General features: G+C 34.2%; 1 long non-coding RNA gene across 1 annotated transcript; it reads left to right on the forward strand.

Annotated features, from left to right (window-relative positions):
- The first annotated feature begins 3,071 nt into the window (after positions 1 to 3,071).
- On the forward strand, positions 3,072 to 5,214 carry LOC107867961. Its single transcript, XR_001673466.2, has 2 exons — positions 3,072 to 3,837; positions 5,058 to 5,214. It is a non-coding gene; the product is annotated as an uncharacterized LOC107867961 (long non-coding RNA).
- The last annotated feature ends 829 nt before the right edge of the window (positions 5,215 to 6,043 follow it).

A 6,043-nucleotide genomic window follows, 5' to 3' on the forward strand; every position in this document is an offset into this window, starting at 1 on the left:
ATTCAAATGTGTGTACGTAGGAAATAACTCCAAAGAGGAGGTCAAAGGGATTAGTACCTGCAAACTGAAAATGCGTTGTGGTCAAACTTTATATCTACATGATGTATTATTTACCCTAACAATATGTCAAAATCTAGTCTTTGTTAGAATATTGATTAAGTTAGAATTTAATTTTTCTTTTATGGAAGTGTGGATTTGTATTTGAACAAGACAAAATATAATACTGATTAATTTTATGATTGATTTTTTGTATTGGATGTTTTTCAAAGTCCCATTAATAATATTAGTTTTTTCTTATTTACGTCAACTTTTAGTTGTGAGAATAATGTACATTTATGACATGCTAGGCTTGGCTATATTGGTCAACAGGGAAGGAATCGCTTAGGTAAAGAAGGTATGCCTGAAACAATAGATAAAGTAGAATTTTCTACTTCTGAATCTTGCCTAGTTGAAAAAATTGCAAGAAAACCATTTGGGAAATGCACAAGAGCAGATACTCCATTGTAATTAATTCATTTCGATATTTGTGGTCCAGTGAATATAAGGGCGAGACATGGTGCTATTTACTTTATCTTTTGTTGATGATTTTACTCGTTTTGGCTATGCATATTTGATTTCTCAGAAATCTTAAGCTTTGATTTGCTTCATTAAGTTTATGAACTTAATTGAGAATCAATTGGATAGAAAAATTAAAGCTCTAAGAACCGTTCCAGGTAGAGAGTATTTGTATGATGAGTTCAAATAATTGTGTGATGAAAAGGAATTCAAAGAAAATTAACTACTACTTACATTTCACAATAAAATGATGTTGAGGAATGACGAAATAAAATGTTGTTAGAAATAGTTAAGTCAATAATAGCACAAGTAAAATTGTCTATCACCTATTGGGATGATATGTTGCTCACTGCTGCATTTGTACTTAATCGTGTCCTTTCAAAATCAGTTATAACTATGCCATATGAGTTATGGACTAAACAAAAATCCTATTTGAGCATTTTATAGCCTTGGGGTTGTGTTTCTTTTATTTATAACCCTTCTTTTCAATATGAAAAATTAGGTCCAAGGGAAAAGAAGTGTATCTTTATAAGATACTTTGAACATCCTAAGAATTATATGTTCATAGGTAAACAAGATAATTGCATTATATCTGAAGTTGAGTCACGTGATGTTACATTCATAAAGAATGATTTTCCTAAGAAGCGGGAGATAAATTAAGACTTATCTCTTTATGAAACTACTAATCAGATCGCTTCTGATACAAACATACAATTGGATTTGAGTGGAGTTATGCTGATGATAATGGATCAGTTCTTGCTTCCACAAATCCTAGTGATATTGCTTGTCCGAGTGGGAGTAACTTAACAATTGATAAATTAATTTTTCAATCTCAACCTCGAGGAACAAGTCGTCCACAAATTCTCCATTGTCGATTTGAGATCAAAGGGAAGCATTTATAGTTACTTTATATGATGAGGAGGTAAGACATATAAATGAGGCTCTTTCATGCCCCACTAAAGAAAGATGGTTAAAATTAATGGAGGGGGAGATGGAGTTAATGAAATCTAACTAAGTGTGGGAATTAGTTAATCTACTTGTCAGTCAAAAATCTATTTGAAATAAGTGAATTCTCAAAATTAAGCGTAAGGTAGATGGTAGTATCGAAAGATTTGAAGATTGCCTAGCAGAATAGGGGTATACACAACACGAAGGAATTAATTATGAAGAAACATTTTCACCTGTTGTACACTCTACTTCAATAAGATTAATTTTGCCAATAGTGGCTATGGTGGATCTTGAATTTTATCAAATAGGTGTGAAAACTGCATTTCTCAATATAGAACTTGAAGAAAAAATATGTACGAAACAACCTGTAAGTTTCGTAATAAAAAGTGAGGAAAATAAAGTGAGTCAACTTCGAAGGTCAATTTTATGGCCTTAAATAATATTCTAGACGATGGTACTTACATTTCCATAATGCGATAATATCGTATGATTTCATTATGATTCATGAAGATCAGTGTGTATACATCAAAAGATCTAAAGATAAGTTTGTTATTTTATCATTGTATGCAGACGACATACTTATAGCTGTAAGTGACATGAATATGTAAGAGAAACAAAAGAGTGGTTATCATCTACTTTTGAGATGAAAGATATGGATGAAACGTTATATATTCTTGGAGTTAAGATTTTAAGCGATCGCTCAAAGAGATTATTGTCTCCTTCACAAGAACCTTACATTAAAAAGTTATTGAACGCTTTAATATGCAAGATTGTTAACCCCAAAACACTCTAGTTTCTAATGAGACTAAGAAGTCACCAACTATGTCAGCAGATAAATAGACCTCCGGAACTCAGTATTAGAAATGTCTCATTGGACGATAAGCCATGAACATTTTCAGCCCGAGGAGGACTGGTAGAGATCAGTGAAACTCCATGAGGGGTCGTACAATTAGGAGTCGGGACACTGGGCTGGCTCTAAACTCCATAAGTAGGACGAGTTCTGTCCACAATGTCCTCAGGTGGGACAGAAAAAGTTCTACAAGCATCAGATCTTCACGGAGGCATGATCTGAAATGTGAACAAACAAAAATTAGAGGAGATCTCAATATCCTAGACTTTACAGTCCAAAAATAGAACACAAGGAAGGAAAACATTCCTAAATGCCTCGTAGCCTCTGTTGACATCCAATTTTGACCTCCCGAGATTATTTTTAGACTGTTATTTTAGCAAAAATCACTCATTTTAAATGTTAGTATTTTTCTTACATAAAATAGATTTTTGATGTGTCACATTCATAATTTTAGAAAATGCAAAATTTTTTTTTTCAGAATAATTTTTATAATTTTAAAACTCAAGTGCGACGTTTACCTAATTTTGTTAAATTATTCGTAACTGTGCATACTCACATTTTTGCATATACATAGTCTGATTTTTTATTATTATTTATTATTATTATTATAAATATTATTTATTATTGTTATTATTATTATTTATTATTATTATTGTTATTTTTATTTATTTATTATCCCTATTATTTTTTAAATAACAGCCTAAATTTAAATCTTTGCCTAATTTATTTATCTTTTAGCCTCAATTTTTACTGAAGTCATTATAATTTTAGTCATTTTCACTACAAATATAGCCAAGTGACTCATTTCTAAATTATAATTTTGATCAAACCTTTAAATCTCAGCCGTCATCAAAACTAGTCCGACGACTGAGATCAAAGGATCTATTTCTTTCCCATTAAGACATCAAAAACCCAAACCCTAACCCTAATCTCATTCCCTCACCATCTACCCCCTCTCTCTCTCAGACCTCTTCATCATCAATGGCGGCGCCGCCGCCCCTCTATCACCTTCCCACTTCGGTGGACGGCTGCCGCCGCTCCACCACTCCCCTTCCTTCTCTCTCCCGTCGTCCTCTTCCCCCCCCCCCCCCCCCCCCCCCCCCCCCCGATGCACAACCCCCAGATCCGCCATGAGCCACCGGCGAAACAGCCACCTCCGTTGCCGCCTCTCCCTCGCCTCCCCGTCGAAGCCATGCAACTGGAGAAGTCAGCCGGCGAAGCCCCTCAAAACGCCAATGCCATCGCCGCCTCCAGCCACCCCCAGATCCGCTAGCAATCGCCGGCGAAACAGTCCACGCACCGCTGCCCGTCGAGGGACCCCTCTGGCGAAGCTACCATCTCTGTAGCAATTTATCCCTGCCTCCAGCCACTGGAATCTCACCTCCATACGCGCCTCTGCCTACCCACAAACTTCTTCTAGCGATCCGGCTATTCTGGCCAAATTTGACAAGAAAAGGAGGTGTAAATTTTGTAATGGATCTCAGGTTTGCATCCCTCGACTGAAAGTTGTTCTTAGTTCGTTTTAATGTGAAATCTGTGATGTTTGAGTCTGAATTCTAATTCAATGCCTTTAATTACGTGCTTATTTGCGTCCTTGTGTGTCCATGCAAAACCCCCTAGACCTTGCTTCCCTTTTCACTTTTAGTATGTTGAATTTAAGCTGAATTTTAAGTTTTCCGTGGGTGATCCTGATATGGTGATTTGGTTTCCGTGTTCAATCTGAAACTGATTTTCGAAATCGCTTTTATGCTAAGATCTTCTTGACAAACTTGGATTTTGAATTTCGCCTTGATCTAGTAGGCGATTATTTTTGACAGTTGGGGATTTGAATTTGTGCATAATTACATCAACCTGAGCCCGTACATAGTAAATCTTTTTCTTTTGGTAAGTTGCGTTGAGATTAATTGCTTGCTTTTTGTGGAATTTTGGACTATCTGTTTGGATGACAATCTGTTAACTATGGACTAATTGCTTGGTTTTTGTGAAATCTGTTTTGGTGATAATCTGTTAAGTATGGTAAGTGCTCGTTTATCCAGCTGATTTTCCGCCTATTTAAATATGGACAGATTTTCTACATATTTTTTTTGCTCACTGATTTATGGTAAATAATTAGACAATCTTCTCTCCATGATTGATAATTGACTCTAAAATATTTTCCCTTTCATTGTTGATTGATAAAATATTCTCTTTTGCTTTTTATGCGTGGGCTGATTAATTTAGTTGGCGAATATAATGGTGATTTAGATATTTATGGAAAGGACTTCATTGATTGAATACATCAAGTTTTTGTTTTCTTTGGTTCTTGGGCTGACTGATTTTTTCACAACTATATAAACAACCCTCCTCCTATTATTTGGAACAAGTTACATCACACAACATACACTTTCTCTTTACTAAAAGTGTTAAACAATGAAGAGGCAATTTTACTTTATTATTTTTAGCACTCATCTTTGGAGCATTAATCTTGACCTTTCGGTGACAATCCACTCTCAGATCTCTGGCTGTTTGATTTTCTTGTTATTATTATTAGTTGTTATCATCAATCGATTAGTTTTCTGTCGACGTAATTTTATTTTATATACCTTATATGATGATGATGGTAAACATGCTTAGGGGAATCATTCGGTGTTTTCTTGCTATGTTTGTGTTATGTCTGTGTTATGTTATATTTCCACTTGTATTGCTATTACATATTGTCTCACAGGTATAAATTGACAGTCTCGGGTATTTGAAGAGTCGTCGGAAAGTTCGTGGGGGAGGGCTACACCTTTTTCTTTGTTCATTTATTTACTTTTGATTCATGATGTTGTAATAACTCTGTATAAACGTTATTATTATTGTAATAATAATTATTGGGGACTGCTCGGTGGGCTGCTTACGTGAATCATTTAGGCACATAATCTTAGGATATAACATACGCATCATTTAGACGCTTAATTTACGATTCACCAAATTCGCTTAGAAATCTTACTTTGAGGCTCTTAAATTGACATTAAGCATTAACATATTTAGCATGTCCATACATTAATACATCAAGAATGTCGTTAAATGTTAATCCAAATTTAAGCATGTTAGTATGTCACCTATTAAATTCTTGCATATTAATATTTTTGTTTGCATGTTGAATGTTAGAATTAGGCACGCCTACATCTTTTTCAGCATGTTAGTATATTAAAATTGACTATAGGCATGGTAATACTTTTCTATGCGATTAACAATTAATTTGAGCATTTTCGCATCTTAACATGCAAGTTACTACGTGAAACACTTTTTTGCTTAGTTGAGCATTTTTTAGCATATTGAACAACGTATTTAATATTTTTCAGCATGTTTAAATCAAGTTTCTGCATCTTTAAATTTATTTCCAGCAACTTAGATTAATTCCCAGCATGTTTAGATTAATTTTCGACAATTTTAAATTAATTTCAGCATGTTAACATTATTAGAACATGTTATATTTGATTTCTGCACATTAAAATAAACCTTGGCATGTTAATATGGCCAAACATTAGGATTAAATAAAGTTTCAGCATTTTAGAACTACTTTCAGTTTGTTGGCATGAAATTCTGTGCATTAACCATAATTTCTAGCATATTTAATGTAATTTCCAGAATGTTTAATAATACTCCCAGCATGATGAAACACTTTCCAGCATATCTGCATTGTTTTTAGTATGTTCCCATATTAAG

Source organism: Capsicum annuum, chromosome 4, assembly GCF_002878395.1.
Source record: "Capsicum annuum cultivar UCD-10X-F1 chromosome 4, UCD10Xv1.1, whole genome shotgun sequence".
Lineage (NCBI taxonomy): Eukaryota > Viridiplantae > Streptophyta > Magnoliopsida > Solanales > Solanaceae > Capsicum > Capsicum annuum.